Source organism: Arachis hypogaea, chromosome 19, assembly GCF_003086295.3.
Source record: "Arachis hypogaea cultivar Tifrunner chromosome 19, arahy.Tifrunner.gnm2.J5K5, whole genome shotgun sequence".
NCBI lineage: Eukaryota > Viridiplantae > Streptophyta > Magnoliopsida > Fabales > Fabaceae > Arachis > Arachis hypogaea.
Genome location: NC_092054.1, coordinates 55,884,438 through 55,897,474, shown reverse-complemented (window position 1 = coordinate 55,897,474; position 13,037 = coordinate 55,884,438). Strand labels below are relative to the sequence as shown.

The 13,037-nt window shown below is 39.1% G+C and overlaps 1 non-coding gene across 1 annotated transcript; it reads left to right on the top strand.

The window, feature by feature from the left end:
- The first annotated feature begins 6,045 nt into the window (after window positions 1-6,045).
- Window positions 6,046-6,149, top strand: LOC112780780 (small nucleolar RNA R71). Its single transcript, XR_003191596.1, has one exon. It is a non-coding gene; the product is annotated as a small nucleolar RNA R71 (small nucleolar RNA).
- The last annotated feature ends 6,888 nt before the right edge of the window (window positions 6,150-13,037 follow it).

The window sequence follows — 13,037 nt, the reverse complement described above, 5'->3', positions numbered from 1 at the left end:
CATATGCTCTATCACCGCACGGCTACTCATCTGTCGGTTTCCGCTAGCGTCGGAATAGGACCATTGTCCTTTTGCACACTGTTACTTGTGCTTCACATTTGCAGGTTTGAAGCTCGTCACAGTCATCCCTTCCCAGATCCTACTGGAAATACCACAGATAAGGTTTAGACTTTTCGGATCTCAGGAATGCTGCCAATGGTTCTAGCCTATTCCACGAAGACTCTGATCTCACGGAATAGAATGCTCTGTTGTCAGGAGAGGCAACCATGGGTCGTGAACCAGGAGGCCAAGAGATACACACTCAAGCTATTGCAAATAGAACGGAAAGTGGTTGTCAGGCACGTATTCATAAGTGAGAATGATGATGAGTGTCACGGATCATCACATTCATCAGGTTGAAGTGCGAGTGAATATCTTAGAGAAGAAGTAGGCGTGAATTGAATAGAAAAATAATAGTACTTGTATTAATTCATGAAGAACAGCAGAGCTCCATACCTTAATCTATGGGGTGTAGAAACTCCACTGTAGAAAATTCATAAGTGAAAAGTCTAAGCATGGCCGTGAGGCCAGCCTCTCCAAACGTAAAATGGTCTATGATAGCATAAAATTGATCAAATATTATCTAAAATAAATCTCTAAAATTAGTTTTTATACTAAGTTAGTAACCTAGGGTTACAGAAAATGAGTAACTAAGTGCAGATAGTACAGAAATCCACTTTTGAGGCCCACTTGGTGTGTGCTTAGGCTGAGCATTGATGCTTTTTCGTGCTTAGGCTGTTCCTGGAGTTAAATGCCAGCTTTGGTGCCAGTTTGGGCGTTTTATGCCAAGATGTTTTAGGCTGACTTTGAACGCCAGTTTGGGCCATCAAATCTCGGGCAAAGTATGGACTATTATATATGTCTGGAAAGCCCAGAATGTCCACTTTCCAACGCAATTAAGATCGCGCCAATTAGGCTTCTGTAGCTCCAGAAAATCCACTTCGAGGGCAGGGAGGTCAGAATCCAACAGCATCTGTAGTCCTTTTTTAGCCTCTGAATAAGATTTTTGCTCAGGTCCCTCAATTTCAGCCAGAAAAAACCTGAAATCACAGAAAAACACACAAACTCATAGTAAAGTCTAGAAATGTGATTTTTGAATAAAAACTACTAAAAATATAATAAAAAGTAACTAAAATATACTAAAAACTATGTAAAAATAATGCCAAAAAGGGTATAAATTATCCGCTCATCACAACACCAAACTTAAATTATTGCTTGTCCCCAAGCAACTAAAAACAAAATAGAATAAAAAGAAGAGAATATACAATAAATCCCAAACTTATCAATGAACTTAGTTCCAATTAGATGAGCAGGACTTGTAGCCTTTTTGCTTCTGAACAGTTTTGGCATCTCACTTTATCCTTTGAAGTTCAGAATGATTGGCATCTATAGGAACTCCGAATTCAGATAGTGTTATTGATTCTCTTAGTTCAGTATGTTGATTCTTGAACACAGCTACTTTATGAGTCTTGGTCGTGACCCTTTTGTTTTCCAGTATTACCACCGGATACATAAATGCCACAGACACATAACTGGGTGAACCTTTTCAGATTGTGACTCAGCTTTGCTAGAGTCCCCAGTAAGAGGTGTCCAGAGCTCTTAAGCACACTCTTTTTGCTTTGGACCACGACTTTAACCGCTCAGTCTCAAGCTTTTCACTTGACACCTTCACGCCACAAGCACATGGTTAGGGACAGCTTGGTTTAGCCGCTTAGGCCAGGATTTTATTCCTGTGGGCCCTCCTATCCATTAATGCTCAAAGCCTTGTATCCTTTTTTTACCCTTGCTTTTTGGTTTAAAGGGCTATTGGATTTTTCTGCTTACTTTTTCTTTGTCTTTCTTTTTCTCTCTTTTTTCCGCATATTTTTTTCTTCTTTTTTTTTTTTTGCAAGCTTTGTGTTCACTGCTTTTTCTTACTTCAAGAATCAATTTTATGATTTTTCAGATTATCAATAACATTTTTCTTTTTTCATTATTCTTTCAAGAGCCAACAATTTTAACATTCATAAACAACAAATTCAAAAATATGCACTGTTCAAGCATTCATTCAGAAAACAAAAGGTATTACCACCACATCAAAATAATTAAACTAATTTCAAGATAGAATTTGAAATCATGCACTTCTTGTTCTTTTGCAATTAAAAACATTTTTCATTTAAGAAAGGTGATGGATTCATAGGACATTCATAGCTTTAAGACATAGACACTAGACACTAATGATCATGTAATAAAGACACAAACATAGACAAGGCATAAAGCATAATTTTTGAAAAACAGAAAAATAAGAACAAGGAAATTAAAGAACGGGTTCACGTTAGTGATGGCGGCTAGTTCTTCCTCTTGAAGATCTTATGGTGTGCTTGAGCTCCTCAATGTCTCTTCCTTGCCTTTGTTGCTCCTCCCTCATGGCTCTTTGGTCTTCTCTCATTTCATGGAGGAGGATGGAATGCTCTTGGTGTTCCACCCTTAGTTGTCCCATGTTGGAACTTAATTCTCCTAGGGAGGTGTTGATTTGCTCCCAATAGTTTTGTGGAGGAAAGTGCATCCCTTGAGTCATCTTAGGGATTTCATGATGAAGAATTTCCTCATGCTCTTGTTGAGGTCCATGAGTTCCTTTTCTTAGTGATGGGCTTGTCCTCTTCAATGAGGATGTCTTCCTCTATGACAATTCCAACTGAATTGCATAGATGACAAATAAGATGAGGGAAGGCTAACCTTGCCAAAGTAGAGGGCTTATCCGCCACCTTGTAGAGTTCTAGAGATATGATCTCATGAACTTCTACTTCCTCTCCATTCATGATACTATGGATCATGATAGCCCAGTCTATTATAACTTCAGACCGATTGCTAGTAGAAATTATAGAGCGTTGGATAAACTCCAACCATCCCCTAGCCACGGGTTTGAGGTCAAGCCTTCTTAGTTGAACCGGCTTGCCCCTTGAATCTCTCTTCCATTGAGCTCCTTCCACACAAATGTCTCTAAGGACTTGGTCCAACCTTTGATCAAAGTTGACCCTTCTAGTGAAAGGGTGAGGATCTCCTTGCATCATTGGCAAGTTGTATGCTAGCCTCACATTTTCCAGACTAAAATTCAAGTATTTCCCCCGAACCATTGTGAGCCAATTGTTTGGGTTCGGGTTCACACTTTGGTCATGGTTCTTAGTGATCCATGCATTGGCATAGAACTCTTGAACCATTAAGATCCCGACTTGTTGAACGGGGTTGGTGAGGATTTCCCAACCTCTTCTTCGAACTTTATGTCGGATCTCCGGATATTCGTTCTTTTTGAGCTTGAAGGGGACCTCGGGGATCACCTTTTTCTTGGCCACAACTTCATAGAAGTGGTCTTGATGGACCTTTAAGATGAATCTCTCCATCTCCCATGACTCGGAAGTAGAAGCAATTGCCTTCCCTTTCCTCTTTCTAGAGATTTCTCTAGCCTTTGGTGCCATTGATGGTTATGAAAAAATAAAAAGCTTTAGCTTTTCCCACACTAAACTTAGAAGATTTGCTCGTTCTCGAGCAAAAGAAGAAAGAAAAGAGTAGAAAAAGAAGAAGAAATAGAGTAGATGGAGGGTTGGTGTAGGTTCGGCCAAGGTGGGTTGTAGTGTGTATGTTGTGTGAAATTGAAGGTAGTGAGGAGGGGTATTTACAGGGTAAGAGATGGGGGTTCGGTCATGAAGGGGAGGGTTTGGAAGGGAAATGGTTTGAATTTGAATGGTAAAGTAGGTGGGGTTTTATGATGGATGGATGTGAGTGGTGAAGAGAGTATAAAGAAGAGGGTAAGATTTGATAGGTGAATGGTGTTTGGGGAAGAGGTATTGAGGTGATTGGTCAAGGTTGTATGGGGAAGAGTGTTATGGAAAGGTGTGAAGAGGAGAGAAGAAGAAGTGGGGTAGGTGGAAATCCTGTGGGGTTCACAGATTCTGAGGTATCAAGGAATTCGAGTCCCTGCACCATTCTGGCATTCAAACGCCCATTCTGTGCCAATTCTGGCATTTAACGCCAGCTCTGCTACCTTTCCTGGCGTTAAACGCCAGCCAGATGCCCATTTCTGGCATTAAACGCCCAGAGTGCTGTCCATTCTGGCGTTTAACACCCAGAATGCTGCCAGGCTGGGCGTTAAACGCCCATTCTGCTATCCTTACTGGCGTTTAAACGCCAGTAAACCTGTCCTCCAGGGTGTGCTATTTTTAATGCTATTTTTCATTCTGTTTTTGATTTTTCAGTTGTTTTTATGACTTCACATGATCATCAACCTAAAGAAAACATAAAATAACAATGGAAAATAAATAAATATAATTAAATAACATTGCCTCCCAATAAGCGCTTCTTTAATGTTAGTAGCTTGACAGTGAAGCTCTTAGAGAGCTTCACAGAGACTCAGAGCTTGATGTTGGCCTCCCAACACCAAACTTAGAAGTTGAGTGTGGGGGCTCTGTTTGACTCTGTATTGGAAGAAGCTTTTCATGCTTCCTCTCCATGGTTACAGAAGAAGATCCTTGAGCCTTAAACACAAGGTAGTCCTCATTCACTTGAACGACTAACTTTTATCTGTCCACATCAATCACAGCTCTTGCTGTGACTAGGAAGGGTCTTCCAATGATGATGGATTCATCTTCATCCTTCCCAGTCTCTAGGATTATGAAGTCAGCAGGGATGTAATAGCCTTCAACCTTCACTAAGACATCCTCTACAAGTCCATAAGCCTGTTTCCTTGAATTGTCTGCCATCTCTAGTGAGATTCTTGCAGCTTGCACCTCAAAGATCCCTAGTTTCTCCATTACAGAGAGGGGCATGAGGTTTATACTTGACCCAAGGTCACATAGAGCCTTCATAAAGGTCATGGTGCCTATGGTACAAGGTATTAAGAACTTTCCAGGATCCTGTTTCTTCTGAGGTAATTTTAGTTGAACCAGATCACTTAGTTCATTGATGAGCAATGGGGGTTCATCCTCCCAAGTCTCATTACCAAATAGCTTGGCATTTAGCTTCATGATTGCTCCTAGATATTGAGTAACTTGCTCTTCAACAATGTCTTCATCCTCTTCAGAGGAATAATACTTATTAGAGCTCATGAATGGCAACAGTAAGTTCAGTGGAATCTCTACGGTCTCTATATGAGCCTCAAATTCCTTTGGTTCCCCATTAGGCAACTCCTTGGGGGCCAGTAAACGTTTATTGAGGTCTTTCTCACTGGAAATCACTGCCTTTTCTTCCTCTCCAGGTTCGGCCATGTTGGTTATTGTTATGGCCTTGCACTCTCTTTTTGGATTCTCTTTTGTATTGCTTGGGAGAGTACTAGGAGGGAGTTCAGTAACTCTTTTACTCAGTTGACCCACTTGTGCCTCCAAATTTCTAATGGAGGACCTTGCTTCAGTCATGAAATTGAGAGTGGTCTTAGATAGATCAGAGACTACAGTTGCTAAGTCAGAGTGGCTCTGCTTAGAATTCTCTATCTGTTGCTGAGAAGATTATGGAAAAGGCTTGCTATTGCCAAATCTATTTCTTCCACCATTATTATTGAAGCCTTGATTAGTCTTCTATTGATCTTTCCATGAGAAACTTGGATGATTCCTCCATGAAGGATTATAGGTGTTTCTATAGGATTCTCCCATGTAGTTCACCTCTTCCATTGCAGGATTCTCAGGGTCATAAGCTTCTCCTTCAGATGAAGCTTCTTTAGCACTGCCGGATGCAGCTTGCATTCCAGTCAGATGCTGAGAAATCATATTGACTTGCTGAGTCAATATTTTGTTCTGAGCCAATATGGCATTCAGAGTATCAATCTCAAGAACTCCTTTCTTCTGAGTTGTCTCATTATTCACAAGATTTCTTTCAGAAGTATACATGAACTGGTTATTTGCAACCATTTCAATGAGTTCCTGGGCTTCTGCAGGCGTCTTCTTCAGATGAAAAGATCCTCCAGTAGAGTGATCCAATGACATCTTGGGTAATTCAGACAGACCATCATAGAATATACATATGATGCTTCATTCTGAAAACATGTCAGAAGGACACCTTCTGATCAATTGCTTGTATCTTTCCCATGCTTCATAGAGGGATTCACCTTCCTTCTGTCTGAAGGTTTGGACTTCCACTCTAAGCTTGCTCAACTTCTGAGGTGGAAAGAATTTGGCCAAGAAAGCATTGACCAACTTTTCCCAAGATTTTAGGCTATCTTTAGGTTGTGAGTCCAACCATGTCCTAGCTCTGTCTCTTACAGTAAAGGGGAAAAGCATAAGTCTATAGACCTCAGGATTAACCTCATTGGTCTTAACAGTGTCACAGATTTGTAGGAATTCAGCTAAGAACTGATGAGGATCTTCCAATGGAAGTCCATGAAACTTGCAATTCTGCTGCATCAGAGAAACTAATTGAGGCTTAAGCTCAAAGTTGTTTGCTCCAATTCCAGGAATTGAGATGCTCCTTCCACAGAAGTCAGAAGAGGGTGCAATAAAGTCACCAAGCATCTTCCTTGCATCCCCACCATTGTTGTTGGGTTCGGCCATCTCTTCTTCTTTTTCGAAAAATTATGTCAGGTCCTCTCCAGAGTGTTGTGCTTTAGCTTCTCTTAGCTTCCTCTTTAGAGTCCTTTCAGGTTCCGGATCAGCTTCAACAAGAATGTTCTTATCCTTGCTCCTGCTCATATGAAAAAGAAGGGAACAGAAAAGAATAGGAATCCTCTATGTCACAGTACAGAGATTCTTTTATGTGAGTAGAAGAATAGAATGGAGAATAGAGAAGATGAAGAATTCGAACACAGAGAAGGAGAAAGGGTTCGAATTATAAGAAGAAGAGAAGTGTTAGTAAATAAATAAATAAATAGAAAGAGATGAGAGAGAGAGAATTCGAATTTTAAATTAAAATAAAAGGAAAATATTTTTGTTTTTATTTTAATTATTGGTTAGTATTCGAAAATTAAGGGAAGAAATAAAATAAAATTTGAAAACTAAATAAATTAATTAATTAAAAAGATTTTTGAAAAAGTGGTTTGTGATTTTTGAAAATTGGAGAGAAAAAAGTAGTTAGGTGGTTTTGAAAAAGATATGATTGAAATAGTATACTTTTAAAATCAAACAAAAGTCAAGTGGTTAATTGAAAAAGATTTGAAAATCAATTTTGAAAAGATAGAAAGTTAGAGAAAGATTTTGAAATTAAGTTTTGAAAAATATATGATTGAAATTTTATTTTGAAAAAGATTTGAAAAGGAAATTAAAAAGATTTTATTTTTGAAAATTAAAGTTGATTACTTGACCAATAAGAAACTAAAAGATATGATTTTAGAATTTAAAGATTGATCCTTTCTTAATAGGCAAGTAACAACTTGAAATTTTTGAATCAAAACATTAAATGTTAGCATTAATTTTGAAAATATGAAATAAAAATAAGAAAAAGATTTTGAAAATCAATTTTAAAAATTTTCTAAAATAAAAAAAATGAAAAAGATTTAATTTTTGAAAAGGATTTGAAAAGATAGAATTTTTAATTTGAAATTTTGACTTGACTTATAAGAAACAATTAAATTTTAAAACCTTTTGACTAAATCAATCAAAATTTCGAAATTTATGAGAAGAATAAGGGAAAGATATATTTTCGATCTTTTGAATTTTTACGCGGAGAGAGAAAAACATAAAAAAATGATGCAAAACACAAGAAATTAAGATCAAAACTAATAATACATGCAAGAACACTTTGATTGTCAATATGAACACCAAGAACACTTTGAAGATCATGATGAACATCAAGAACTTATTTTTGAAAAACTTTTAAGAAAGGAAAAACATGCAAGACACCAAACTTAAAAATTTTTAATCTATAGACACTAATAATTCAAGAATGCCTATGAAAAACAAAAAAATACACAAAACAAGAAAAATTTAAAGATCAAACAAAGACAATCATCAAGAACAACTTGAGGATCAATGAAGAACCCAATGCATGTATTTTCAAAAATTTTAAGAGAATTAAAAAGATGCAATTGACACCAAACATAAAACTTGACACAAGACTCAAACAAGAAACACAAATTGTCCGGAGAGGAAGAATCAGAATGCCGGAAGAGCTCAACAACAAGTGAAGCTGTTTGGTCAGAGACTCTGAACCGAGGTAAATGCGAGAGTGGTAATACGATTTTACTTGCCTTATGATGAGCGGATAATTTATATGCTTTTTGGCATTGTTTTTAGGTAGTTTTTAGCATGTTTTAGTTACTTTTTATTATATTTTTATTAGTTTTATGCAAAAATCACATTTCTGGACTTTACTATGAGTTTGTATGTTTTTCTATAATTTCAGATATTTTCTGGCTGAAATGGAGGGACCTGAGCAAAAATCTGATTCAGAGGCTGAGAAAGGACTGCAGATGCTGTTGGATTCTGACCTCCCTACACTCAAACGCGATTTTCTGGAGCTACAGAAGTCCAATTGGTGCATTCTCAGTTGGGCTGGAAAGCTAACATCTTGGGCTTTCCAGAAATGTATAATAGTTTATACTTTGCCTGAGATTTAATGGCCCAAACTGGCATTCAACGCCAGCCAGAGACCCTTTTCTGGCGTAAAACGCTGGAACTGGCACCAGAACTGGAGTTAAACGCCCAAACGGGCATCCAAGCTGGCGTTTAACTCTAGAAAAGGCCTATGCACATATAAAGCTCAATGTTCAGCCCAAGCACACACCAAGTGGGCCTCGAAAGTAGATTTCTGCACTCTCTACTCAATTTCTGTAATCCTTAGTAACTAGTTTAGTATAAATACTAGTCTTTCCTATTGTATATATATCTTTAAGGACCTTTATCAGCTTATGCCATTGTTCACATTGGGAGGCTAGCCATTTGGCCATGCCTAGACCATTTTCTCTTATGTATTTTCCAACGGTGGAGTTTCTACACCTCATAGATTAAGGTGAGCTCTGCTGTTCTTCATAAATTAATGCAAGTACTATTGTCTCTCTTTCAATTCACACTTACTTCTTCTCCAAGATATACTCTCGTACTTAATTCAGTTAAGTCAGAATGAAGTGGTGACCCGTGACAATCACCCACTATCTTCGTTACTCGCTTAGCCAAGATCCGCGTGCCTGACAACCACAAGCGGTCTACATGATGTTCAACGTAGTCATTGGACGACAGCCGGAGTATAGTCTCTTGGGTCTCTGATCCACGAATTTCACTTGCCTCTCCTGACAACAGAGCATTCGAATCCATGAGATTAGAACCTTCGTGGTAGAGACTAGAACCAATTGGCAACATTCCTAATATCCAAAAAGTCTAAACCTTGTCTGTGGTATTCCGAGTAGGATCTGGGACGGGATAACTGTGACGAGCTTCAAAATCACAAATGTTGGGCACAGTGACAGTGTGCAAAAGGATAGACAGATCCTATTCCGATACAAGTGAGAACCGACAGATGATTAACCGTGCGGTAGCTGTGCTTGGTATTTTTCATCCGAGACGAGAGATCCGACAGTTGATTAGCCATACAGAAACCGTACCTGGACCATTTTCACTGAGAGGATGGATGGTAGCCATTGACAACGGTGATCCACCAACATACAGCTTGCCATGTAAGACCCAGAATCTTTGAAAAGTCTTTTTATGATCAAGTCTCAAATCATATAGTTATTTATAGCCTTAATTTCAGAAATTATTTTATTAAAGATAATTAAGGCAAGTTTTGATTTATTGAAATTGAGATGAGTTATGATTATTATCCAATTTTACAATTATTGGATTATTTTCCTGTATTCAAATTTTAAAGTTGGTAGTTGTGAAATAATAAGGATTTCTATATGTTTTGGATTAAATAATTAATATTTTAAATATTAATACTGGTATTTTGGAAAATGAAGAAATTAAGTATATTATTTCTAATTATCTGATTTGAACATTTTATTGAAAATAATTTGTAAATTGATGAGACAATAGTATTTTTATGCTTTATTATTGTTGGGTTAAAATCTATTTTTAATTACTATATTGGCCCTATTTTTATTGGAAATTACAAAACTAACCCTAATCTGGTTACCCATTCTCTCTAACCCTACAGCCGCCAGAAACCCTCTCCCAACACCCAGCAGCAGTAACGCTTCAAATGAGGAAGAAACGCAACACACACACACCCACAAAGCACGGTTGGCCAAAGGAGGAGAAGACAAGGGGAGGGAGGAGAACCGCACTAGCGCGTCGAGCTTCACCACCGCCGTCGCGTTGTGCCGTTGTGCTCCACGCTGTGCCGTCGCTACTGCACACCGAGGGAAGAGAGATCCAGAACGGAGCTGCAATCAGAGGGGAAGAGACTGACGGGAAGGCCTTGCGAGGAGGGTTCACGCCGTGCCGCCGCCAGTGCTGGGGTCTGACGCCGCCTGTCACCGTCGCGAGCTTCCTTGCCGTTGCCACAGAAGCGGCTTTTGCCGGTGCCGTTGGAGGCGCGAACGGAAGAAGAATGCCGTTGAGAGGGGAACCGCGAGTTGCGAGCCACAGACTGAGAAGAAGCTCGACCCTCGTTGCCGCTGGAGGAGTTCCGTGCACCGCCGCTGGTGCACGAAATTGTGATGTCCAGGCTCAAACTATTCCTGGCACGTGAGCAACTTGGTACGCGTATTCGTGATTACACATTCATAATTTGTCACAACTTCGATACAACTGACCAGCAAGTGCACTGGGTCGTCCAAGTAATACCTTACGTGAGTAAGGGTCGAATCCCACGGAGATTGTTGGTATGAAGCAAGCTATGGTCACCTTGCAAATCTCAGTTAGGCAGATATAAATTGATAATGAGGTTTTCGAATATTAATTAATAAAATAGGGATAGAAATACTTATGTAATTCATTGGTGAGAATTTCAGATAAGCGAATAGAGATGCTTTCGTTCCTCTGAACCTCTGCTTTCCTGCTATCTTCATCCAATCAGTCTTACTCCTTTCCATGGCTGGCTTTATGCAAGGGCATCACCGTTGTCAGTGGCTACATCCCCTTCTCTCAGTGAATAATATGCTCACGCACCCTGTCACGGCACGGCTATTCATCTGTCGGTTCCCGATCATGCTGGAATAGGATTCACCCTCCTTTTGCGTCTGTCACTAACGCCCAACAATCGCGAGTTTGAAGCTCGTCACAGTCATTCAATCATTGAATCCTACTTGGAATACCACAGACAAGGTTTAGACTTTCCGGATTCTCTTGAATGCCGCCATCATTCTAGCTTATGCCACGAAGATTCTAGTTAGGAGATCTAAGAGATATTCATTCTAGCTTATTTCATGTAGAACGGAAGTGTTTGTCAGGCACGTGTTCATAGGGGATATGGTGATGAGCGTCACACATAATCATCACCTTCATCACGTTCTTGGGTGCGAATGGATATCTTAGAAGCGAAATAAGATGAATTAAATAGAAAACAGTAGTACTTTGCATTAATCTTTGAGGAACAGCAGAGCTCCACACCTTAATCTATGGAGTGTAGAAACTCTACCGTTAAAAATACATAAGTGAAAGTCCAGGCATGGCCGAGAGGCCAGCCCTCAAACATGATCTAAGATAGCATACAACTGATCAAAGATACCTAATACAATAGTAGAAGGTCCTATTTATAATAATCTAGCAACTAGGGTTTACAGAAGTAAGTAGTTGATGCATAAATCCACTTCCGGGGCCCACTAGGTGTGTGCTTGGGCTGAGCTTGAGTGTTGCACGTGTAGAGGTCCTTTCTGGAGTTGAACGCCAGCTTTTGTGCCAGTTTGGGCGTTCAACTCTGGTTTTGGCTCCTTTTCTGGCGCTTGACGCTAGATTTGGGCAGAAAGCTGGCGTTGAACGCCAGTTTACGTTGTCTATTCTTGGCCAAAGTATGGACTATTATACATTACTGGAAAGCCCTGGATGTCTACTTTCCAACGCAATTAGAAGCGCGCCATTTCGAGTTCTGTAGCTCCAGAAAATCCACTTTGAGTGCAGGGAGGTCAGAATCCAACAGCATCAGCAGTCCTTCTTCAACCTCTGAATCTGTTTCTGCTCAAGTCCCTCAATTTCAGCCAGAAAATACCTGAAATCACAGAAAAACACACAAACTCATAGTAAAGTCCAGAAATGTGAATTTAACATAAAAACTAATGAAAACATCCCTAAAAGTAACTAGATCCTACTAAAAACATACTAAAAACAATGTCAAAAAGCGTATAAATTATCCGCTCATCACAACACCAAACTTAAATTGTTGCTTGTCCCCAAGCAACTGAAAATAAAATAGGATAAAAAGAAGAGAATATACTATAAATTCCAAACTATCAATGAAACATAGCTGCAATCATATGAGCGGGACTTATAGCTTTTTGCCTCTTGAATAGTTTTGGCATCTCACTTTATCCATTGAGGTTTAGAATGATTGGCATCTATAGGAACTCAGAGTTCAGATTGTGTTATTGATTCTCCTAGTTCAGTATGATGATTCTTGAACACAGCTTCTTTATGAGTCTTGGCTGTGGCCCTAAGCACTTTGTTTTCCAGTATTACCACCGGATACATAAATACCACAGACACATAATTGGGTGAACCTTTTCAGATTGTGACTCAGCTTTGCTAGAGTCCCCAATTAGAGGTGTCCAGGGTTCTTAAGCACACTCTCTTTTTGCTTTGGACCTTGACTTTAACCGCTCAGTCTCAAGTTTTCACTTGACACCTACACGCCACAAGCACATGGTTAGGGACAGCTTGGTTTAGCCGTTTAGACCTGGATTTTATTCTGTTAGGCCCTCCTATCCACTGATGCTCAAAGCCTTGGGATCCTTTTTATTTGCCCTTGCCTTTTAGTTTTAAGGGTTATTGGCTTTTTGCTCTTGCCTCTTGGTTTTAAGAGATTTTGGCTTTTTCTGCTTGCTTTTTCTCTTTAATTTTTTTTTTCACCTATTTTTTTTTTTTTGCAAGCTTTGTTCTTTACTGCTTTTTCTTGCTTCAAGAATCATTTTTATGATTTTTCAGATTATCAAATAACATGTCTCCTAGTCA